This window comes from Meleagris gallopavo, chromosome 13 (genome assembly GCF_905368555.1).
Source record: "Meleagris gallopavo chromosome 13, MGAL_WU_HG_1.1, whole genome shotgun sequence".
Lineage (NCBI taxonomy): Eukaryota > Metazoa > Chordata > Aves > Galliformes > Phasianidae > Meleagris > Meleagris gallopavo.
Window position 1 is genome coordinate 3784306 of NC_139416.1, and position 25695 is coordinate 3810000.

Consider the following 25695-nt stretch of genomic DNA (forward strand, 5'->3'; position numbering starts at 1 on the left):
TAAGGACTTTTTGTCCTGATCAAGAGGGAATGCTTTAATAAGCATCCATGTTAGAGGGTTTGTGCTGTGTAAGCTTGGTACAGACCATATGGGCAAAAAGGCACGTTGTGTGGCGACAACTGCCCTGCTTGTCATCCCCAATCATACTTGCTCTAATCCTTGTTTTAATTTACTCTGCTTGTATGGCACCAATTCTGCTAGTGCGGTCCTTGGGGTCCCTTCATTCCTGCCATTTATGACAAGGAATATGCAAAGGCACAATTATTCATCCACTAAGGTGACAGAGAAGGGCTCTGCTTGGGAATACGTTCCCAGACTTGCAACATCATAATGTCAGTTGTTAAAGCACTTTGCAATTGCCAACAATTCTTGAGAGACTTTTTTTTTTAATATTCTTGAACACTCAAGTGCTAAGACTTAAACTGGTCAAAATGAGTCCTTATTGATTAAGAATTGTAATGCTGGAAAGTTTTTCTACATGGTGTTCTCCACACTTTGCCATTTATTCAAGGGGGATATTTTTATTGTCTTTTCCAATCCAGTTAATTATTGTCCTCTTCTCATATGTTTAACTGCAGACAAAGGATAGTATGTTGAGCCACCCTTATTAAGTCTTACAGATTGTATATTGTTTATATTCCGATGTATACCACGTTCTTGAACGGCAAGGAAAAAAAAAGTCTACAAAAAACCCTCAAGTGTAGCATTCAGCCTCTCAAGTCCATGATGTATTTCATTTGCTACGGTCAGAGCAATTTTAACAATGCCTTTCATTTTCTTATAGCCTAAAATGATTTTCTTTCTGTGAGGCCATTCTCCAAAACTTCTCTTCCCCTTTCAGGGTATCATTTGCAATTTAAAGCTAACCTGGTGAGTGTTCTAACAATAGGCTTGCCCATAAAATGGTTCAAGGCCTGCCTGCATGCCTAATGAGGTTGATGTTGAGCTATTTAGCTCTTTGTCCTTCCATAATATCTACTTAATGCAGTTCAATGGGAGTGGATTGTTAGAAGCATTAAAGATTCTATTAAGTCTTTACTAAAGCCACTCTATTCTAGTCCAGCTGTATAGTGGCAAGAGCATTAAATTTGAGAATGTAGTGGGAACAAGGGGCCTGAAAAAGCACCTATAAAAAAGGGACAAATTTCCTAACGAAGTAAGACCACACTCAATTTAAGACCTGTTACTTTTGTATCCTAGATCTAAAGAGTTTCTCAGTGTGCATCTTGCTGTGTTCGGAATTAACTCTAGTTTCACTTAATGGATGAACGAGGTACAGTTTTAAATCTTTATTCCTGTGGCACATGAGTAGAGTTTTGCTTTACCACACCGTTTAAAGCAAATAATGTTCTAATCTCAGAGAAACTAACACGTTCTTGCAGGGACTTCTTTCAGATAACATTTAAATGAGCTGTATTTTCTCCATTAACTTAAATACTGTAATGTGACTGATCTGAATAGTGAATACAGAAATCTCTGCGCTTTGGGGGAAGATAAACAACGCTTCTGACGGAAAATATTCATTCAGCACATTGTTTTGCTGAAGGGATTGCTTTTATCAGGCCTGTATGGTGCTAGCCACCAGCATTGAGAGGAGGGAAGGGGGAAAAAAAAAGGGTTAGAATGGCCAGGATTTCACACAGTTGGCATTGACTTGGCTTGAAGAGGCAAGCACTAAGCTGTCTTTTCAACCATAGTAAAAACCCTCCATCTGGCCACCCTAAAACTCTGTTAGCTTGTTCAACTCGCTGTCGGCTGATTGGGCTTTGTGAAGCAGAAGTAACAACATCAATAGTATAAACCCTTGCCACTTGAGAGTATTACATTTCATTTCATGCTTGACTTAATCAAAACTGGGGAAATGAAATTTACACCTTTTTGATGTTCTTTTCCCTGCTGTTTAAGGAGAAGAATCTTAACCCATTTGATCTTCACATGCACCCAATAAATGACCAAATATGCCAAGCTGCCAAAAGCAGACGGCTGCCAGTTGCCAGTTTATGTCAGGTCACAGTGAAAGAGCTTAATGCAGAAGGTCTTAAGTTTCATACCAAATACCTCGATTTGCAGTGCGCTGTTTTGGTGCAACATTTACAGTTTAGTTCCCCTCCCTATTAATGTTATAAAGAAAGCAAAAATGTCACTTGCACTGGAGGGAAATATGTTAGCAGTCAGCTGTTGCACGACAGAGTCAGGAGAGAGTGACAGAGATGAAATGAAGCTGGATGTGAATCGCTTCTTCAAACCCTTGACATTTGTTCCTTTCTTTCCTGGCTCTGATCTACATGATATACAGAGTTGTTGTTGTTGTTTTTCCTGCTAATAACAAGACAGTGCAGCACAGGATTAGAGATTGAGTGAAAAATGGGACTGGTGATAACATTCTCCTAACGCCTGGGGGGAGCCTCATTAAGCGGGAGATCAGATCGCAACCGAAATACATACATGCATAAAACCAACAACTCTCAAAGTTCTGTTTTGCAGCTTACTTGTGTAGAAAGCTTTTGACTCAGCAAGAGCGAGTCCAGAGAGAGGCTTTGCTGCTCCCATTGCAGTCGCATCTCCTCCTGGCATTTGGGCACGGGGCTGTGCCATCACTTGCACCGGGTGGGCGAGCAGCCGCCCGGCACACCGTGATGCCAGCCCGGCACACCGTGACGCCCACCAGCCCTCCTCCCAGTGCTCCTGGAGGACCTTTTGTCAAGGGCCATCGTTTATGACTTGATGAAAACATTTGTAATAGATAATCAAATACTTATACATTCTGGGGGACAATATCCTGTTTGTTAAATATAAATTAACATTAACACAGATCCCCCATTGCAAAGAGGCGAAGGGTTTTGACACCTTTTCACAGAGACAGGCCGGGCCCCAGCAAAGAAAGCCGAGGGCCTGTAAAGGAACTTGTCTCGAATGGTGATCCTCGGGCTCTTGTGTGACAAGGTACATAGTTTCTATTCAGGGACGGGCAGATTATTGGTTACTATAGTTTCCCTAATGCTCAAATGAAGCCAAGGCCTAAGCTGAACAGAATAGGTTAAAAGGTGCCGATGTTTGGGCCTGCGAAACCACATGTTGAGAGTCAGAGACCAAACAAAACAAAGAGCACATCTCTCTGCTCTTTTGATGTCTTCTCTGAGGGATGCGGAGTGAGAAAAACGCCGCCGTGCCCCGTCCCGGCGCTGTGCCGCCCCGTGTCAGCGCGGCGGTGTGGGAGCACGGCACAAAGGAGCCGCGCTGCGCCCGGGCCTCGGCCGCCAGCATGGGGAAAGGCTCTCACTGCTCGCGCTTCTTCTGCCATCTCCCCTCGCAGAGCCTGTGCTGTAGCGTCAGGTGTAAGCCCGGCACCCTGCAAGGACCAAGTTTAGCTAGGCTTGACGTGCAGGTCTCTGTGTGTATTTCCTTCGGGTCTCTCCATCAGTGTTCTGCTGGTGTTGTGTGCTTCAACACAGCGCTCACTGTGTACTTGCGCTCATCGCACGTGTTCCTTCTGCTCTGTTAAAACCCAGTTTAGTGTTTTAATTTTCTTATTAATACTCTTGTAAGCAAGATAAATGTGCATCAGCATTGAAGGGCGAGTGCTTGCTTTGGCAGGCTATGTTGCCACAGTTTGCTGCTGCTCTTTAAGTATTCCAGTACTCTAGATACAAGTATTATGCAAAGCAAAATTAATCGGCACCTGCATCTTTTTAAAATAATAGAATTCATGAATTCCGAAGTTTTATCAGTGTTATTGTAATTCTGATTGTCATTGGTTCTTTATACCATTATAGAAAAATATCTAATTGTAACAACTGTATTCCTATAGTGAACATATTACTTGAATTCAAACCCTAACAATGGCAATAGGATAACTGTCCTTGAATTTGAGCCTTTTGTGATACATCAATAGGCTTACAATGTGCTGAATTAGCAGGCATATTAATGGGCAGATGCAGCACCAGCCCATTCTTTTTACCCAAATCTTCTTATGCAAATACCCCATGAATCCAGTTCAAAGAGCTAGCTTTAAAATGAGCTTCTACACACATTCAGATGGGTCCTTTCACCACTAGCAATGGGACTTAGATAGAAAGTGACATGAGAAAAGTTTAGACACTTGTTTTTATAACTGAACATGATCTTGTTATCATAATCTGATACTGGTAACTGGCATGGTCTGGTTGTAGAATTTTAAGCCTTTAACAGAGGGAGATAATCTAGGCCTTTGTGCTGCAATGTACTGAATCCTGCACTCAGTGAAAGCTATCAATGAGAATCGCAGTTCATGCTTTTTCAAACAAAACTTTTTCATGGTGAAGGCTTTTATCCTATGATAATTACTTAACTGATTGTAGTGGTGCCTTTAACGTTAGCGAGCTCATAACAAGGGCAAATAAAAAAGGTTGCATTATTTTAGAATAAATAAATTATCAAATAAACAGGTTTCTTTTTGCTTGTTGGACTAAATGGTAATGAGATCATTATTAAAAATGCTAATGCACAAACACCAGCACGGCTAGTGAAAGTTAATGTATTTTCTGATCTTCCTTTTGTTTGCTTTATTTCTTGTGATTATTCCACGTCGGCTGCATCTGAGCAAGAGCATTTCTAATGATTTAATTGCATATTTGGGAAATCCTGCCAAAGGAAAAGGAGGAGAATACTTACACTGTGTCTTTGACATTGAAGCTGTTTCCTCAAACATCTTTCAAATTTGTCTGCCGTTTTTAAGAGGCTGTGGTTTTCTAGGTATTAGAAAAGTCAAAACACACCTGTTAGTTTGAAAGAGTCCAAAAGACAGTGAGGAGGAATCTCATGTTGACATTTCCCATACGTGCTGACCGAGCTTCATTAAAGCAATGCTTCCTACAGAATATTCTATGGGAAGTGTAAAGATGACTGAGAATCGATTCTCAGCTGGAGCAAATTGGCATAACTAATTGACTTCTGTGGATTTGGTCCACACTATTTCAGCCATAACCAGTGTACAGGGTTGATAGATGTAGATAATTTAAACTACATGAGATTATTATAAAAAATGAAGGGGGGGTATAATCTGTTCTTTTATCATTACTGTTAGAGAATCACAATGTGTATTAGGCTGGCTCTGTACAACATTAGGGATTGATTTATTCTTCATAATTTTTTTTTTCCTGAAATGAATACTTATAGTGTGTTCTGAAGCATTACAAAGGTGATTCCTTTACCAAGGTTCTTAGTATAACAGATGAGCGTAAAAGCAAGCATGTACTTTAAATGGTTATGTTCAGGGCAACACCACAATTTTGTGTTGATGCATTCGAGCAAAAATACCGTGCGTTGTGTGTGATAGCTGTCCTGGAGGAGTGAGGAACAAAGATTTAATGCTAGTAAATGTGAGAGGCCATTGAATCATCTTCTAGAAACTTGATGTTGCAACATTACTTATTACCAGAAGTATTCACGTCTCTGCTTTTCTTTTTGGTATTGCTGCATATGTCTTGTAAACCAGCTGTAGCAGATTCAGGCACTGAAAAAGTGTGTTGAATTCATGTACAGGTACATAGAAGGCCTAATTCCATGTTGATGTGTATGTAATTAGATCCCTCCTCTCTCAGAAACACACATGATGACCACTGATCATGCAGGGCCATTATTGCCCTATGCTTCTGGAATCAGTTTCATCTTTAATGCAGTTAAATGTAAAGAAGCAAATTTGGGCACTGAATGGGCAGAGGAGAACCTACTCCAAAGACTGCAACTGTAAGGAGCTTCTGTGCAGGAGATGCCTTTGGGTGGCTGTCAAAGGTGTTCCTGGAATGCACAGTAACTGTTACACTTTGCTTTTGTGAGAATGTAAAATGATTGTAGGTATCTAGCTGAATCTTGGTTACACAATGGCAGACTAACTGTTCATCTCTTAACTCTTCTTGTGTTGCTGCATATTTTTGCAGTAGATGAGACTGAATAAGTGAATTTGTGTTTTCTTGCCTCTGTTTCTGTGTCTAAGTGTGTGACCACAGCATGGAAAAAAAGGTGTGAACGGAAATCAGTGTGAGAGAACCTCTGAAAGAGTGAAATGTAAAAGGAGACAGACAAAACATAATCCAGAACCTAAGTATCAAACTGCAAGATATGTAAAAATGGGTGGAAAAAAAAATAGTGTAAAATAAGGGCAGATAACAACAATATCTAGTGAGCAGGACAAATGAAAAGGAAGCCCTGGTTCTGTTTGCTGCTGTGCAGTTCCTTTCAAAATGTTGTGCCTTGTTTACCAGGAATGGGGGCAGTTGCAGCAGCAATTAAATGGATTTGAGGACTTGATGAAAATTCCCATGCGATGTGAGCTATGGATAGCTGCTATTTTACTGTGATTCACCAACAGGGCTTTGCATTTCATACTGTTAACAGTAAGGAAGGGTAAGGAAATTGTAAACTGTACAAATTAATTGGATGAATTTCAGTCCTCATGTGTTTGCTATGTTTTTATAGGTAGAAAACCACATTAGAAGAAGAAGGAATAATGCAGTTTTCAGAATGCATAGATAAGAGTGTTTGTGAACACAATTTTGTCATAGGAAAAGCAGAATGCAACGTGCTGCTGAGAAAACCAAGTCTTCAAGTTCTTTGTCTCAAGGAAGAGAGATTCTCTGGACAAAGTTTCATGGTGGTGGAGTTTTCAGAACACTGTAAAAAGAGGCGCAGGGGCACAGGGAACCATTTCTAGAAACCAAAACCAGATAAAATACTTGCAGCCAAAGCATAACTTGCAAATGAAATGGGATATTCTGACAGCTTGAAATCAAAACTTTTCAATTCTAAATGGCATTTTTCAGTAAATTGAAATGAATCCATGTCAAAGAAAAAGGTCTCAGTATCATTCCCTGTACTGTTCCCATTGACATTTTACATATTTTAGTACTTAAAGAAAGGGTAAGCTTCTGTATTTCAATTCTTTAAGGAACTGAACCCTACAGTGTTTGAGCTAAGCCTTAGTTTGTCCTACAAACAAAGCTGAAATGCAACCTCAAGGGATTAAATTTCTTGGTGTTTTTTTTTTCATATTTCAACATCTGGTTCTGAAATAACACAGGAGTTGTTCTGAAAGTAATGCCTCCTTTTTATTTCCATGGAAATTACAACAGATACAAAGAGCACAATGACACTATTTGTTAGGGCACATTCTCAGCAGAAAACCACTTTTTCAGCACAGTCACCACCATTAGCTATGGTCTTTATCCAGTAATGAACAAGAGCCTGCGTGCCATGCTCGTAACAGTCTGCGCTGCTGAAAGGTACCACCCACTGCCTCACTGCGCTCACATCCACTGTTTGATCTCCAGAAACCTTCAGCAAGCATTGGTGAATGTTAGTGGGTGCCATTTTTAATTTGCAGAGGAATTCTGTGACGCACCTTTGCTTCCTGTGCACTTCTGTATGAGTCGCCATTCTGTCAGGCTGCCCCTCTGCTGCCATCTGTCAGACAGCAACAAAACGTAATGGAATATTGGTGGGAAGGTTTGCTCTCTACTGCCATACCACCAAAATTCGTTTCTGATACTGTAGACTGACATAATAAAATAGGAGGCATTACTTTTGGAGCAGCTCTTGTAATTTCATGCTTGCTTGCTTTTATTTCTTTGTGTGTTCAGGAGGATTTTATTTTTTAATAAAAATCTCTTTCTAGGAAACACTTTGTGCTTTTGAGCCCTGTGAGCAGACCAGTGTTTTTCTAACGACAGGTGCTCACCCAGCAGTAACATTGCATGGTGCTGCTTTGCAACCAGAACAAAACAATGAATTATACTCACAAAAATATGCCAGTGTTCCCAGTCTTGCACCTTCTTTGGGGCTGAAAGGTTGGCATACTCTGCTAAATCCTAGTTGAAAATAAAAGAATCATGAGAAAGGAATTGTTTCTCTGCCAGCTGGAGTGCAGTGAGGCTTTGTTGGTTGATGAGCAGCTGTAAATACTGTAGATTCCCCCTTTGCATTCGTGCTGTGTAGGTAGTTATGGTGGTGTTTTCTCTGTAACGTCACTGCAGTCGCTATCATTACACTCAACTTCCTGCAGTTTCATGGATTTTCTCTGCTTTTCTTGCCTTCTAGATATTAGATGTGCAATGCCCTCTAGCAAATACAGCCACTGCCTGAGCAGATTTCATCCCATCTCTGCTCTACAATGAGGAGAATTGTACAGCAAATACAGCGTTCCGTTAGTGAACCATCCAGGGTTATTTCCACATGCAGAGATTACTGCAGAATTGAGTGGCTCTTCCAAGTTGTGCAGGAATTGGGTGGCAAGTTTGACAATCCAACCCAAGACGTCTCATTCAGCATGTGTGGCTCAGCTCAAATCTTTTACTTAAACCTTTGGAGAAGAACTATTCACTTAGTAGTAGATAACCTGTGTTTTCTGAGATGTTTACGCTAGTAGCATTTGTGGTTTAGATGGATGTGTTAGGCATGGCATCAGGTAAAAGCTATCATGTAACAGCATGGTTCTTTTGTGTGAGTTGAGTTGGAGTGTTCACTGTGTGCTGCGTGTGCCTGTGGGATGAAGCAGGAGCAGAGCAGTAGCTCCAGGGATGGATAAGCCTTTCTCTCTCAGAGATGTTTCTGCACATTAGGAACGGAGCTCTCTCACTTGTTTGAATATAAGGCAAGTGTGATCTCCTGATCTCACCAGGACGGCTGAGTTTTCTTTGTTAAACCTTCATGCTCTGTAAGTTGTCAGACTCCTCGGGGGCAGAAACATTGGGACAGTAGTCTTAGGTGAGACTGGTGTAGTGATCAGGTGTTGGGTCTGGAGTATGAATCTTCCCAGCTGAGTGGGAATCCCAAGAAGATCACACGTTTAGGTCAGAAGATTTAGAGAACTAGTTGCTTTGCTGTTTGTGATAGCCCTACACATACACAACTTGTGTAGTAGACTGACGGAGGGGAGAAGGGAGATTTGGTTCTTTAATCCAGGATCTCTGAAAGAGGATGGAAGAAACAATCTGAACATGCTACAATAATTCAAATCCCTGTAAATACTCTGTTGAATACTAAAACCCATGTAAAATTATTATTGCTCCCAAGGCAGCCTATAAATATCGTTATTGTATTGGCTGAATCCAAACATAAAATATTTCCTCCCTGGTTTGTTAAACAGTTGACAGATAAAATAAATGGCACTAGCCAACTCTTAATCTTGGTTTTAAGATTTAGATTTGTTCTAGATGTTAGAATTAACCCTGGTTAGAATACATGATAGATTTCTATTCTACAAGAGAAATATCCCCGCTTCATAAGAAATCCCCTTCTTAAATCATCTAGTCTGTGACATCCCCTTAATCCCTTTATTTTTCTTGAATTTAGCATAAATACGTCCCTCTTTTACACCTCCATCTGTCTATTCTACTTTTTCTGCGTTGTTTCTTGCCTATGTGCATTGAGCTTTTTTTTTTTTTTTTTCTTTTTTTTTTTCAGTCATGAGGGCATTAGCTAAAGCAGTAGTTTCCCAGAGCTGGTGCCAGAAAAGTAGGCTGAGTGACTTGAGAATGGTGTAAGATGTAAATACACAGAGGCACGTATAGATCTGAATGCAGGCAGGAGTGGAGAAGGACAGATGGATAGACGGACACGCGCACAAATAAATAATGCAGCCAGTCAGTGTATGTATGCATCTATCAGAAAAGTCATGGGCTTCTAAATGTTCTCACTAAGAGTCTGGTTAATGAATACAAATGTAGTGCAAGCTTAAGACTTACAATGGCTTGTTCCCAGGCATCTACGGAGTGGTAAGAAGGAGAATTAACATCGGATTATCATATTTTACACGTGGGCATATTTGACAATCCTTTTAAGAATAGTTTAAGGACAGATCTAGAGTTTTAAGTATTTGGGAGTAAGGATCACTAAATACAGATTCTGCAAATCACTTAGCTATAATTCTTCTGAATTTTGTGATGAGTGACACAACTGCACATTCAGTTGACTCCTGTGTAACGAAATAAGCTATTTTGTTTTTAAATGTGGGAAGATGGCACTCCATGAGCTATCCTGAACATATAGAAAACTTTCATTGGAGTCGCTGAGCTGTTTTTGGCAGTATGAGAAGCTATCCACAACTGTAATGTTATCAAAAGTCTGTTTTGAAAAGTGAATGGCGAAAGATAGGTATGTTTTCCCAAGTCTCAGGATTCGGCACATCTATGAGGCACGTTCCATAGATGCTGGAGATTTTATGCAGGTACAATCAAGCATGTCTAAGATCACCCGGCTGTGTTACGCAGCTGTCTGACAATGTGGGTTGTGGTTTCTAGATAGTTAATATCTGATCGATGTGCTATCGACATAAATTTGATCTGGATAAGGGAGGCAGGAAGACACATGATTGCATTGCTGTCTGCTTCAGTTAGCCAGCAGCGTGCAGTTTGTGGCAGCTGTAGTAGGACAAACAGTGTCTGATCGTGTAGAAAGGCTTTTTTTTTTTTTTTTTTTAATGAGCTATAAAAAAGATGGCAGAGTAAATTTTTTCCACAATGTCTCTTTGCATCTTGTGGAAAGAATGTGCCTTTTCATCGGTTTTTAGAGATCTCAAATTGACTTTAGCATATTGTCAGATGGCTTCTCAGGTACATCTCCTCTTAAAATGTATCTCCATAATAAGCCACCTACCTTGATGTTCTTAGTATTGCTTTTGCTGAGCTGAGGAAAATATTTGCTTTCTTTTCTTGGCTTATTGTCTGAATGGCTCATTTGGGTGTTTCATAGGAATTACTTTATCATGTATTTACTATTGCATTTTTGTGCCAGAAGAAGTAAATTTAGAACACAGAGATGGGTAGAAAGTGTTAATTCTTAAAAGTTTTTAAGCTTTACTGCAGATGAAGAGTGTTTAAGACAATACGTCTTGTAGGTTTTGCTCTGTCATTTCTTGTCTGCCTACGTGGAGGAGAACCACAAGGGTGGTAGGAAAAGGACAAAGCCAAACTGCTCTGTGGCAGTCAGTGTGACGAGGGGCAGTGACCACAGGTGCCTTGGGAAGGTTCAAAGTGAATGCTAAGAGAAACTTTTCCCTCAGAAGATAAAACAGTACTGAAAGAGGTTGGCTGGAGATCCTTCTAGGTTTCCAAGTGCTGGCTGGGCAGAGGCATGGCTCATCAGTTGTTTGTGATGGTCCTGTGGGGGTGTGCAGCAGAAAGGTTAGAGTTCCCTTCTGTGAGTATTTCTGTGATTGCATCAGTCTGCACTGCACAGTGCAGAGGTACCAGCAAGTGACTCATTTAGGGAGGATTTTCACTGCAGATGAATTTTCCTTGCTGGTAAATATTTTTAGTGAGATTGTGGGTTTGTGTATTGGGGCCATAATTACACTATGAAACAGAACTCCATGATTCTAAAGCCATATCTTGTGCAGCAATCACACTTCCTTCAACACAGTGACCATCCTAAGCATTGTAAAGTCTTGTTTTCTTGTTGAAGTCCACCACGAATACCAATTGTGTTTGAAGTTCACTTTCATATGGTCAGCTTTATAAAACAAAACTAAACAAAGCCAAAATAAAGCAGTTTTCACACTGTGCATCAGCACCAGCCTGAAGTTTTGTATTCTTTCCCGTGTCCATCTGCAGAGTTTAGTTTTAAAAGCCGTTATTGATGGTTTTAAAACATTGATTTAAATACAGCATAGTCAGACCAGCTGTCCTTCTGTTGTGTCCTGCTGTCTGACTCCAGCTAGCATTGAATGCTTATCAGCAGTGCGTCATCCTTTCCCTGGACTATCTTCCCAGTTATCGGTGGTTCACTCTTCACTGAAATAGGTAGATCTGTGGATGCATCTAATAGTAGTGTTCAGCACTTCACATGTTTAAGCCCATTGAAACATAGTATTAATTACACTGGTGCATCTAATGGTGCTGTCATTATCCTCTGATGGATTTTTCCAGATAACGAGGCGACCAGATGTTCATTTGGTTCATTTCCAAAATAAATGTTTCTGTGTATATCTTTCATTTGATATTTAGTGATGTTTGTATAGCAGTGCACTTGCAATTAAGAATCTCCTGCTTTCTTTTTTGGAGGGGGGTAGAGGGGAAGGCAGGGAGTAATGCAACAATGAACTCTACTGTATTTCGTATTGAACTGTTTGAAACTCTATCAGCCAGTGACTCAGACTAGGTCACTCTTCAGCTGCTCCCAGTTCTCACCCAAATGTTGAATCAGTTTTGTCTGCTTTTGATTTATGAATGCTTCATTAAATAAGGAGTCTGGAGCAGCAGAAGGTATCTGCTGCTGTTAGGGAAGCACAAGCCTTGGAAGCTGGTGGATGTTGGCTGTGCTTAGAGTAAAGGTCATCCTCTAATGGAAAGAAAAACAAAAACAAAACACTCCCATTCCACTCTGAGGAGATACTGAGCTTCCAAGAGGAGTGACTCCTGTAAAATACTACCGAGCCTCTGCTCCTACTTGTACAGATTTTTATGGTTCTTTACTCCTACTTCCTCCCCCAGACAAATTACACAGAATACAGAGTCTGCGATATTCCCAGGTGATAAAGAAATGTGCTACCGGTCAGCTTCTGTCTTGGCTTCCCTCTTCAGGGGTGTGATCCAGAATCTTGTCTCAGGTGGCAGTGGCTCCTTTCAGTGCCTCTTCCTGCAGTGCCAGCTCGTGCTCTGACCGCAGTGGGTTGCCCTTGTTGGTGAGAGGTTTGTAAAAGGCCTGGAGGACTCAGGAGGAGCTTCGGTGTGCGCAGATGTGGAGTGGGGAGGCTATCCCATATGCTCTCCTCTGGTTCTGCTCTTCGCTTGGGTGGAATCAGTGTGCCATGGCCCACTCTAAACTTATGTTCTCGTGAGCCTTGCTGTCCAGCTGTGGCATTGGGTCTGACTCTGCTGTTCCTGCGTGTTCTTCTACTCTAGGCACATGGCAGAGTGCTGCATATGCTTCCTTGGCACCAGCAGCTTCTCGTGGAGCTGTTTGCCGCTCCTTTTAGCATACGTCCTAATTTTAAAACCTGGGAACTTAAACAGCTGAGCTCTGGTATAGTTCTTTATTTCTTACTGATACTAAGCATGGGCTTAAACATCGAGATTTTTGAGGCTCTGCTTTTTCTTTGTCCTTTTTTTTCAGTAGAGAAATATTTTATATCATCTGAGTGAAGACTTGGAGTTGGCCAGGTGAGCCTTTGTTACGTTGGTTGTGGATTTCGACTGAATTTTTTCATTCCCATTTTGTAGTATTGCTGTGGTCACAAAATTGCCATCGACTGAGGAAATCTGGTCATTGTTTCTCTGTTGCATGTTTCCAGTGTTGTGCAACGTTCTTCTTGCTCTTGTTTGAAATCACAGTGCCCATGCTCCAGTTACAGAAACAGAACAAAATGTTTAGGCATGTTTAGTTGTGCATGTGCAGTGAAACTTGTTCTACATATACTTTTTTTTGTTTCCACCTGCGTTGCGTAGAAAAGATGGATTCTCAACTTTCCTAATAACTGTAAATTTTGAGATAATACTGTTATGTGTTCAAATGGGCAGAATAGCAATTCACACTCCACGTTGTTCTCATTAAAGGGTGCTGTTTTGCAATCTCAGCCACAGTTGTTGCCAATTGCATGCATTCCCATCATATTTTCTTTGCTTTCTGTAACTCTTCTTTCAAAATCTCAGTAATTAGTATGCAAAATTTGTCTGTCCTTGAAGCTAAAGGCATACTCTGGAGTATTGTCATCAATTATAGCTTTGGGGTTCTCTTCTGCATCTTAAGGATAAAATCCCTAGTTAAATTCTTATGCTGATGTTAAGTACCTGAAGTAAAGTAACTAACTAAAGGAAACATGCAAATTGTAAAGCACTTGTCAGTTTTTGCCAGTATCACTTCAGTAAACCTAGTGGCAGCTTTTGGGCATGAACAAGAAGTGATGGGATGTGGGCCTGTGTCTGCTTACATAAATTTCACTTCTTTAAATTAAAAATCCAGTAAATGAAAACTATCCGGATGCACTTGCAATAAATGAAAGGCTGACTCGATGTCTGCTATAGCCATTAATGAGCTTTTCCTACACTCCCTAATCATCTTGATTGTCTTATTGAATGAAACGTATGACACAAGCCTTGTGTGGAATCTCAATCAGGCTCAAGCACTCGCTTCTGTTCTTCATAGGGTAAGTGGTGATTTACTTCTGGCACCTTTTCAAATGGCACTCTCAGAGCAACTGTTTTTCAGTTGAATCTTCCCCTACCTATACACTTAATTTTGCAGAGCACTAGTTGTCTTCAAGATGTTAATGTCTTGATGTCAATATCAGTAACTGCTAATTCTAGAGGAGTCTCCCGTGCCAAGGCCTTGGCCAACTAAACATTTTGCCTCTCTTTTATGAAGCCAGTATACTTCCCTCAAAATGGAATAGGCTGAAGTGGGAAACTGCTGCACAGGACTGTACTTCCATAGCCTCTTGAAAGAAAGATTCTGTACGTTTTTAACCAAAATGTTCCTTCCTTCTGCCTAATAAGGATTTTATTAGGAAATAAATATTTCTGGTTTTTGTCTTCCTGAACTTACTGGATAGCCCATTGAAAGTGAGATTGTGGCCCTACCATGTGTATAGTAAAGAAATATTCCCTACAACCCATAGTCTGCATGCGTTCTGAGTGTTCTGTTGATGTTTGCAGTCTCAGGAAAAGGCTAAAGTTTACAATGGAAGTGGAAAAGGAAATGATTAAGTAAGCTTTGAAAACTAAACTTCTCTTCCTCCTTCAAACTGATCCTTCTGGGCATAGCTAGAAAGAAGAGGAGGACAATGGCAAGGAAGTCTACCTAAACTTATATTTCTGGTTTTCTCATATTTGCTCATGTTTAAAGAAACTCCTTCAGTCTTGTTTAAAAATGAGATTAAGTAGTAGTTAACAACATTGTTAATGACTTGTAGTTTCTCATATTCTGTTTTACTTTGTTTTGATGTAGTTTAAAGGACAAAATTGTGCAAATTTAATTCATAATGATGAAGCAATTTTTTTTCTGAATGTCATTTCTTTAATAGTTTTGACAGTTGATATTTTAAAATTGTAAACCTTAACTATTTGCTTTCAGTATTTTCAAATGCATGCTTGTCCTATTCTTTCATTTTATATCTTACTGAAGAACTCTTGCAAATGCAAATAATAACAGTTTCGTTTTATTTTCCATCCCAGTTCTTCTGTATCGCCATTGCCATGTACTGCTAGCCCATGGGAGGCTAACAGGGCTTTCCTAGCTTATTTAGTATTCTAGAGAAGAGAATCTAAAAGGATGATTGATTGATTTATTTATTTGTTCATTTTATTACCAGTGTTCCCCGTTTGAAAGAAAATGTAATAAATAAACTATAATATTTGGGTGAGAGGGTGTGTGTTGCTCGTGGAAGCCCCAACTAGGAACTGAGCTTTGTAGATACCTGCTATCCTTTGCAAAGCGTGGGGAGACGAAAATAAGGGTCTTTGGAGAACAACAGTGAGCCAAGATGAGGACATGGGGGAAGGGGATTCACGAGGAGTGAAAGGCTAAGAAAATCAGACTGAAGAGGAGAAGGAGAGAGCTAAGGAAGGTGGAAGACAGTAAAAAGGAAAGTAAAGTGAGAAAAGAAAACTAGGGGAGGAGCAACCAGAGCACCCTTGAGAGGAAAAAAGTATATATAAATTTGTGTTGGCTGGAGACATCCATGATACACTTAGAGCATACCTAAAGAATGTATGGTGTTCTTATGCATTCTTCTGCATGGGTTTTCAGTCTGCTTCTCTGTGTTTGTTAAATGTGTTTTTATGTGCAGTTGGATGAAAACGGGGTCTTATTTTAGTGCAGATTTATTTTTTCTTTCCAAATGTGGCAACATACACAGAGAAAGGATAGGATGTGTGTTATTTCAACAGGAACTCAGGATGATTTGTTTAATGTGAACGAGGGTGTTAGGTATTGTGAACTATAAAAACATTGCATTGTTAGACTAGAAGAGCTGAACATATCGTTTTTAGCAATCTTCCAAATTAAACAGCCAAGTTTTTCTCTTCCCACCGTCAGTATGACATCATTATGTTTACACTGAAAAAAACTATTTGAGAGGTACCTCTTGAGCTGGAACAGGTTATTTGGTGTGGCAAGAATTCCTGAAACGTTCTTAGAAGTTTTCATTTCTGTCTTAGTAAGAGGAAGTCAAAACAAACATTTTCAACCATATAAACCATATTCTTTAAACACTGTTCCTAGTGTCCCAAAAGCACAAAGCCATTAATCAAAAAGGTTAGTACATAGGAGAAAATGCACGAGGAAAAGCTGTGCATTTGAACAAAAGATGTCAACATTCCTTGTTCGTTCCAGTGATGAACTTGTGCCTTCTATCACTCAGTATTTCAATATTTTCTATTTAAGCCTAGTTTTGTAGTACCTTTTTAAAAAATGAAGTTAACAATCACAGTCACTTGAGGATTGGATTACATGGATTACATTCTCATTTTGTTTCCTTCTGACAGGCCTTTCCTGGTCTTTTTTCCCTGTTCTGCTGAATCCTGATCAACCTGAATGCTGACTGTTGGCATTGGGACAGGGAGAGCCACCCATGCGGACCCAGATGCTGTAACCTCACTTTTCTAAGGTAAGGTGCTGTATCAAGGTTAAAGAATAAAGCACCCAGATGACAAAGTGCTCCTGTAGCCTCAGTTGTAGGTGGCTTTTTGGTATCATTAGAAAGCAGGAAGGCCTGGCTCCACACATGTAGGTTACAAAGGGCTCTGTCTGCAAGAATGATGCCGTGATGTCTGGCAGTGGTCACTGGCAGAACATTGAGGTCATTTCTTTGAGTATCACGTTGCAGCACAGACCTTCCTGGTCTGATGTCAGGAGGTTCTCATGAACCTTTACTGCTCTGCAGCAGCCATGGTTATTCTTACAGACGCTTCCCATTCCTCAGGAAGAGCTGTGAGAGGCTTAGTTGACTTTTATCTTTAGAAGCAAGTATTTAAATGTTGGACTAATTTGTAGCTCGTTCGCAGCTCAGCTGCAGCCCTGCCAGCTGCACTGGGATCAGTGACAAGCCTTTCTTCCGCCACCAAAGCACACTTGCAGACAGATCCAGGGCCTAGGAGCACATTGCCCCAGAGGCAACTCAGCTTTTTCACAAGCATGTAGCTGCCTGGGGGAGTTTTCCAGAACAAGCAGCACATTAGGCTCTCCCTAGCAGAGAGAGACCTTACGTGCAGATAGAAACATCTCTGGTTTTGTGAGCGTTGAATTGGCATTGCTGGGGACTGCTCTGTTTTATTTGGAGGTGGAGGAGGGCTGGTGATCATGAGGTTAAATATTGCCCAAATGTAGCAGCTGGGCCGTGCAGCTCAGAGGCATGAGCTGCCCTCCCAAGCAGCAGAAGGGGATGAGAGGAAAAGCCTCTGTGTCCCCTCCAGGGATGTTCGTGATGGTGGGAGAAGTTGTGTTCAGTCCAAGCATCTTCTCTGTTGGCTGGACGGCCATCTGTGACTCAAGGACAACATTCTTGCAGGAAGTTAGCAAGACATCTGAGTTAGAGACAGCCTGTGTTGTGTGTTGGACCATAAGGAATGTGAGTTCCTTTCTGGGTGGAGATCAGAAAATTAGTTAATGAAGTTGAGGTAGGAATTGGCAGTAAGTACACTGGGAGACATCTGTCTATGCAGTTCAGCAGTCATTTGGCTGTACTGAGTGTTGCAGGGGTTGCTTCTCTGTACGTTGTGTTCTTTTGTGTTCTTCAGTCTTGTTCCACCCATCACTTCTGGCTTTGGGGAGTGAAGCAGGGAGGCGAGGGGATGTGTTTGACCTCCCAGAACTGGAAAGCTGATCTGTCCTTACAACACACTTACTACAAAGCTCAGCAGCCCCATTCCAAGCCATTGGCCATGGCTAGGTTGGCCATGCTGGCTGCAGGGCTGCAGCTCTCCTGGGCATGGGCCCTCCAGGCTGTGTCAGAGAACCCTGGCTGACAAGGTGCCTGTCCCTGAGCAGACTGGCAGTAGGATGAGCCACCCTTTCAGTTTTACTTCGTCACTGAAAGTAAGTGTTGTTTTCATAGCCACGTGTTCATCTGGGCCTCCTTATCTGAGGAAGAGAAAGGGTCTGGCACCTCTAGGTCTCTTGGCACAATCCTTTCAGCCTGGACAGTAAATAAAGATATCTTTAAAAGAATATTCATGCTGAACTTTATTTTTTTTAGTTCAGGAGAGTTTTTGTTGATACCTCTGTTAACTTTAGTCCAACTTACAGGCACAAAAGATGCTTCTTTTCAATCCCATCCTTCTCTTATGGTCCAAGAAAGTATGTAGGAGTGAAAACAGCCAATCACTGCCTGCTAACACAGGCTGCTGAAAGGATTATGTTAGTTCATGATAACTGTCCAGATGCTCCACACACTGGGATCTTGCTGCCGGCTGGGAGATTCCCATAGCAGGCATCAGCAATAGACAGTGTGAGAAAAAGAAACGTGATCAGGGCTCTTCTTGAGGAGAGTAAAACATACACACAGCAGGGAGGAGAATATCCTAGAAACAAACAGCAGGGAGCTGAAATGAGGAAGAAGCAGCACAGGAAATGGAACTACAATTCTGATGCCACCAGCCAGATTAGCAGAAGCTGAACAGGAGGAACCAGAGAATTTCTGTAAAGCAGGGGAGCACTGTGTTAGATTCACCCTTGACCAGTAAACCTGGCTTTCACAATGGGGGTGTGTGAATGAGCAAGAGAGGTGTAGAAATTACCAAGTGAGTGAGATGTCTTCTCATCATGAGAGTTGATTTCCGTATTATCTTTTCTAAACAGTTGTCTTTCTTTTTTTTTTTCCTCCAACTTCAGAGTGATTTTTTTTTTTTTTTTTTTTTAATTAAGAACTGCTCTTTAGGACTTAAACTTACCAAAAACATTGCTTGCTGTACTGGCCGAGTTTCAGTAATAACCTTTGTCCTTCCTAAGTGATGTCTTTGAACTTTTTTTCTTTAAAACTGAAATGTAGTCTCTCGTAATGCTGCTTGTAAGGGAGTCCAGAATAGAGAATGGTAACAAAAACATTGAGTCTCTACTAACGAGTGAAGTAGTCAAGTAATGTCAACTTAGATTTCTTTATTTTGTACAATGCAATCATGAATATGGAAATTAAAATATGAGCATTTTCTTCTATTATCTCTGGGTGAACCTTTTTGGTTTTTATTAATTACTGCATATCGAGTGCAACAAATTCAAAACTAACCAAATGAGCCTTTAAAACCATAATGTTGCTCTTAATTAAACAGAAACTTTGAATAGAGTGGATCAGCTTATTGAGATTCTCCAAGGGCAATAAATACATTATATCTACTTAGTGTTTTAAGCAAATTTTAATTGTCACTAACAAAATTAATTTGATTTTCAAAATGAAGAAAGGGGGTGGAAGTAATGGGAGTCTTTAAGGTCAATGAACGATCCCATAAGAGTATTGAATTGGCAGGTTGAGCGGAGCAAATCATGAGATGGAAAGGGAGATTTCATTAGGATGTCACGCTAACCTGAAGTGATTAAAGTGTGAGGCCTTATAGGAGCTGATTTTTCACTTCTCCAGAAATCAGGGCCTGTGGAGACCTGGGGAAGGAATCAAAATAAGAGGACTCTCAGCCTTGTTGTGTTGTGGTCTTAGGACCTTGGCAAAGTCAAGCTTCCTGAACAAGAGAAGGAAATTGGTCCGTAGTGTGATTAATTAAAGAAGAGCTTGAGAATTATATTTAAATATAATTTAAAGCCACTTATTGAAAAACCAATATGTGAATATGAGCTTTAATTTCCCTGAAAATAAATCGTGGCTAAGGATGAGAACTTCTACACATTTTGTGTAAACCCAATGATTTTGGAGACCTCCCACCATGGAGGAGTGCAGAGGCACTGCGTTTGTCACAGCCCTGGGAGACCAGCCCTGGTGCTCTTGGGCACAGCCAAGAGAAGTTTAGGAGAATGATTAAATACTGGAAAACTTACAGTGTGTGACTGGTTGAATGTTGTAGACTTAATGAACGCAGTTTTCACACTGGAGGGTTTCTGTGGGTTGGAGGTGGTTTCTGCTGTCTGTGCTGCGCTCAGGATTCAGGACTCAGCAAATTCCCTTTTGTTGTCTTCAGTCTGCTGCTATTTCAAAACTTGGAGAACTCTTGCTCTTAGCATTTCTATGAATCTTTTATGAAATGTGTTATTGTTTCAGAGTAAAGATGTGGAAAAGATATATTTTTTTAATTTATTTTTATTCCAGAAAGCTTCCTGGAACAGTAGGGTATCACAGTCATTCACAGACAGGGAACTCAGATAAATACAGGCAAAAATGTGTAGGCTTGCAACAGTACACTATGGAGTAGAAGGCACCTATGCTGTTGCTTCTGTTTTCAGAAAAAGGCAAATGAATTAATGAAGCAGAAAGTTAACAGACGTTTGCTCTCTGCGCTCTGCAGCTTCTGGGACCTGAGCACGACAGTCCAGGTACATCAGTGCTGCTGTGTGCATGCTCTCCAAGTCCTACCCCGAGATAAGCCACAGCTCCCGCGTCCCATGTCAGTCTCCTGAGCTATATGGTCCTTGATGTTGGTTTTTTTTAACCCTCTGGTAAACATTCCTTTAGGCAAAATGTGCCGTAGAGAGCTAAGTCATCTGTGCTTATGTATTTAATTTCTGGCCTTGAGTAGTGCATAAGGAAGGCACAACTTCAGAATCTGCAGTATTTGAGAGCAGCTACCTGTTGGGTTTCTAGCCATCAAATAGCTCTTTTTAACCAGAAAATGCACTAAATACAGTGAGGGAGGACCAGCATATTTGTATTTGTATAGTATGTGAAGTATTTCAGAGGAAACCTGCCAGTGTGTGATTCTCGGCGAAGCAGAAGCTGGGGTAGAATTTTCTGCATCTCATGCACACAGAATTAGTTCAAGTCTTTTCTTTCTTTCTTTTATGGTGTTGGCATTTATTCAATGCACCGTAAGCCCCGTGTCCTAAATTTCTTGATTCATGTCTAAACATTGCTTGTATTAGCTGTACCCTAATTAATCCTTTTGTGCCACAAGTTGAATTTGCCCAGCATGCTTTTCATTGCCAGCAATAGATGCACCAAATCTGCTGATGCCAAAGTGGTAATGTGCATTTAACACGCATCAGCAATCTCTCTCCCTCTGATAATTGCTGATTCTACTGCACTTAATAATACACCAGTAGGTTAAGGTTATACACAGCTCAGGCAGTGCTAACTATCAGGGTGTGTGGTTATTTTATAATAACCACATTTTAGGGTGTGTTTCAATTTTACAGGGCAGTCATTTACTTCAAATTACTTTGTCATTTCTTAAAGTCATTGTGTAATTCCTTTATAAAAGAAAAGAAAAAAGAACGATTTTTAAAGATGCATTAAATAACACTAATTATAAGGCTTAGCTCTTAACATATTTTTTTTATCCTCAGTGCTTTATAGCCATTTTGCTAATTAATTTTTACAGCATTCTTGTGGTGAGCAACTAGCAGTACCTCTGCATGAAAGTTAAGAATGCCAAGGCAGGGAAGTCAAGTGGTTAGCTTGGGAGTTGGCTGTAGATCCACTATCAGTATTCAGCTGTTTCTGACTGCCAGGTTGTGCTCTCAAAAATCCTTCCTTCTTCCAAACCATGATCTCAAGAGTTATATCATCTTTAAAACAGAAAACAACAAAGGCTTAAAACGGCCTCAGTCAGTTCTGTGATCAGAAACATTTTTTCTGCCTGAAAGGAGACTTGCTTCTAACCAGTTCCAGGTAAGATACTGGAGTTCTGGTACGACCCTGGTCTTTGGAGATGGCAGAAATTCAGGTAAATGTCCGCCGGTTCTTTTCTTGAAGTTTCATCAACTTATTAGGGTTGTGAGGGAGTTCTGTGTTTCCATTCAAGGTTTTGTCAGGCTCCAATCTAACTACTGGCTGTTGGCATATGATTACATTTCTGGGCTGCTGTCAGTCTCAGGAGTGCTCAGCACAACAAAAAGAAATGTCTTCGGCTGCAGGCTTCTAACAGGTTAGGTAGAAAGGAAGAGAAGGTGTACCACCTCTCTTGTAGGCGCACCATTTGTAACAGAGGAGAAAAAGGAAAGGCAGTAAGCAGAAAGCGAATATGACTGCAAAGGCAGGCTGTTCTAATTAGGCAAACATGCAGAGTGGACAGCCATTCTTAATCAACTTAGCCAGACAACAACTTGAAGCAAAGGCTACTGGAACAATTTTGTCAATATGGTCAATTTTGTTGCATCGTTGATAATGTTGAAATGTGTTCATATGCAGAGTTGTGTGCACGTGTACTGTTATCTTGAAGTAATAGAATAAGATGTATCTATGAAATGAGGTGGCTTTGTAAGACTAAACCTCCATTTATTAAAAAAAAAAAATCAATCTGAATATGCATCTTAAATAGGCACGACCTTAACAGTTGGAGGGCAACTTAAAACTACTGAACGTACAAATGGTTGGGTTTTTCAACACGATGGATGTATTCTTTTTTCTGAATAGTATTATACCCTTATTTACCACACGTGCATTATTTTCAGCTGCCTGGCTTGTCTTGTTTGTTGATTATATTTTTGGTTCCAATATTGAGAGCACTCAAACTGAATCCTCCTCAATCCCTACATATTAAATTTAATTACTTTTAAACTTCCAATGCTTAAGTATTATGTTAACGCTGCAAATACTAAATAATCATCTGAAGAGAAAAGGTGACTCCTCTGATTTTTCCCATAGGTCCTAATCCTCCCATACCATCATGTTGCAACACTGAGCTAGCATGCTCCAGTTGGCTTCAGACGAGCTTTGCGCCAACTTTAAGGACTCACATTTTGTCTTATTGCAAAGCATTGCTGGCATGGGTTCTCTGCAGGACTATACTTTGTGTTTATTTGCTGTAAACAAGAAGAAATATTTATTTAATACCTGCATCTCAAAGGCTGAGTCTTGCAGATAAGAGGCTGCCTTGTTGAAAGCTGCTCGAACAGCCTTTATTTAAAAGCACTGCTTACCGTAGCTTAGTTTCTGGTCTACTCAACAAAATTGCAGGCTCTGGTAAAATTAAGAGAGGGATGATTCATACACCTGGAGAAAGAATTGGATATTCAAGTCACTTGTCAGGCTGGCAGCTTTAAATTATATAACAGGAAGCTTTCTATTCAGATGTAATGTCACTGAATCACCACTTCTTTATTGATAATTCATTATATGTTGCTGCTATCACTCTGCAGCTCTGAAATGCTTTTTGCTATAATGATTTTATACCATACTAGTATAATGGCCTTCTGACTGTGTCAATCAGCACTACTTGCGTGTACAATAATATTATTCTGCAATCTGTCTTGGGAGAATGCTTAAAAGCTTTCTCTCATTTTCTCCATTTAACTCATGTATTATCTGAGTTTTTACATTAAATGGCCATACTTAATATCCCATGACATGTCACCTATTTTCTAGGGAGGATACTGATACAGTACTTACCAATTCCAGAATCTATACTAATCAAATTACAGCTGCCCACTTCAGCCAAGAGCAGCAGTTCAGTGCATCAGCATTTAATCTGTAGAGAGAACTTACGAGGAGGAATAAAAACACTGTGCTGTGAACTGCAGTCAGCTAAACGCGGGCATGGTTGATGCGATTTGTTTTGCAAAGAGGAATTTGAAGATACTGAAGTCAAGCTGAAGTACAGGGGTCATATATACAGGTTTATTGCCAGAGCTCCACCCACACTGGTGACACATTACAAGGACGAGGCTCGATCCAGCAGGTGTATATGCAGTTTCTGCTGTGCATGTTGTGGTAGGTAGTTCTGCTGCATGGGGCTTCTGGCTGTAAATGTGGATTTGTGTGCAGATGTAACGAACTCAAGGCGTTAGGTCCAGCTTCACAGAGAATTCAGTCCCAGTGCAGATAACGATTGTAGTTTTGCATTTAAAGGTTGTCCGTGAGTCCCACATGGGTACTGTAGGCCTCTTCCACCATCAGGGTAATGTACTGGGAACTTTAAGACTGGAAATTTTAAGATTTGAAATTCCAGCTGCTGAACAAAAATTCTTATGCAGGTATCAGGGCCAGAGCACTGAGTATGTTGTAGATAGGTCTGTACCCTAAAAAAATGGATACACTTATATCTTAGTTGTTTGATGCAGTGAATGCTATGATGCAACTAATTTCTGGGCTAAGGAATTAAAAACTATTTGCCGAATAGATCTGAAAATGTTTCAAGAAGACAGGTGTCCATTTACATTATTAGCATTTGCTCATATTGCAGTCCTGTGCACTGTGTGCAAGAACTTCAGGCCAAATTACTGCAGCAAACCTGCAGTCTCCAAGCGCAGGCAGAGCGAATTTGCTCAGCCACATAAGAAGAATGGTAAGACTCAGAAGAAGTGGTTTAATTAAGCTGCAGCCTTATTAACTCAGGAGACAATAAATGGTGCAGTTGGCATTGTCATTCTTTCCTCGGTCTGTTTTCAAGCTAGCTCTCCTTGGGACTTGGGTACTCCTGCCTGGAAACCTGCAGCTGTGAGAATAGGAGACCTTTATGTGTAGAGCTGACAGGAAGGACAGAAGATCCTCAGCAGTCATGAGGTGATACAAATGTTTCTGGGACTTGTGAAAGGGAGTACACATCCTAATGCTTAGGCAAAAACTTTCCTTGCTCTTGCTGATGAAACTTGCACCAACCTGGGTGTCCCTTAACTGCTGCCTGTGCCCATGTATTGGCAGAAGTGATGTCTCTGCTTCTGAAATGTGTCGTAATTATTTGTTTTACGGTTTTGCTGTGGCACACAATATGTGTTTGATTGCCTTCGTATCTGTATAACTAATAACCCCAAAAGGGAACAACGCTCACTCCTGGATGACTTCAGTGTGAAATTGTCTGTGCAGCAGTCTGATGAGGTGGGTGTTAGTATCCAAAGGTATTTGTTTTTCTACTTTTGATATGTGAGGGAGGTGGAGTTTGTTTAAACATGTCCAGGTCAGGGAGAAGTGGAAGGAGAGAGCCCTTGGTCCTGGCCACTGCTCGGCTCCCCCAGTGTTTGTTTGCTGAGCTATCCCTTTTTATTATTTTATAAGAACATTGTTAGCATTGTTTTGCAAAAACAGAATGCTTTAATGCACTAGGAATTTTGGGGGAAAAAGAAAAACACAACTTTTCTTTTTTTTCCAAAGGACCTGGAAGCATAGCACAGCTTATGCTCAAATAAATCATAACCATAAGTATGCTATATTTTCAAGGTGGTTTTTTTTTTCTTTTTTTTTCTTTCAGGCAGAATGGGGCATTTTGGATGCTCTGCAGGCAGTCTGTGTTCTGTGTAAAATCATTCTCCTACTGCAGGGTAGTTCAGAGTGTCATGTTTAATCTGTGTATTCACGGGTCGTTTAATTCTCCCATATACACATGCACACATCTACTTTACATTTTTTTGCATTAATATTTATTTGTATGTATGTATTATACAAACACACATACGTGCACATGTTACTCCGCCCCTGGATATAGTGCGTAAGATCATTGACTGTGCTCTTTTTTTGTTTTCCCCTCTGGAGAGCGTTAGCACCTGCGAATTTTATTTATCTAATTATGTCCTTTGCTGAGGCAGCCTCTACCAGGATAATTTTCACTCCAGCACCGCGTTCACAGAAGGCTGTGCTTCAAAGCTGATGTATTCCCCTCCCTAAAGAGGAAATGTAGTATGCGATTTGTCTTTTTAACTAAG

At 40.6% G+C, this 25695-nt stretch overlaps 1 protein-coding gene and 1 long non-coding RNA gene across 9 annotated transcripts in view; one reads left to right on the top strand and one right to left on the bottom strand.

Moving 5' to 3' along the window:
• Positions 1 to 25695, top strand: part of LOC146543469 (uncharacterized) — a 208635-nt gene that overhangs the window by 129059 nt on the left and 53881 nt on the right. For all 8 annotated transcript variants that reach the window (XM_085235332.1, XM_085235335.1, XM_085235337.1 and 5 more), the window contains exon 5: positions 16452 to 16573. The gene's annotated coding sequence lies outside the window, so the exon portion shown is untranslated. The remainder of the gene's footprint in view (positions 1 to 16451; positions 16574 to 25695) is intronic.
• The window catches only part of LOC104912960 (uncharacterized), a 176986-nt gene continuing 176538 nt past the window's right edge, over positions 25248 to 25695 (bottom strand). Inside the window, exon 16 of the long non-coding RNA XR_014886229.1 lies at positions 25248 to 25695. This exon is cut by the window's right edge and continues 193 nt beyond it. This is a non-coding gene — a long non-coding RNA (uncharacterized LOC104912960).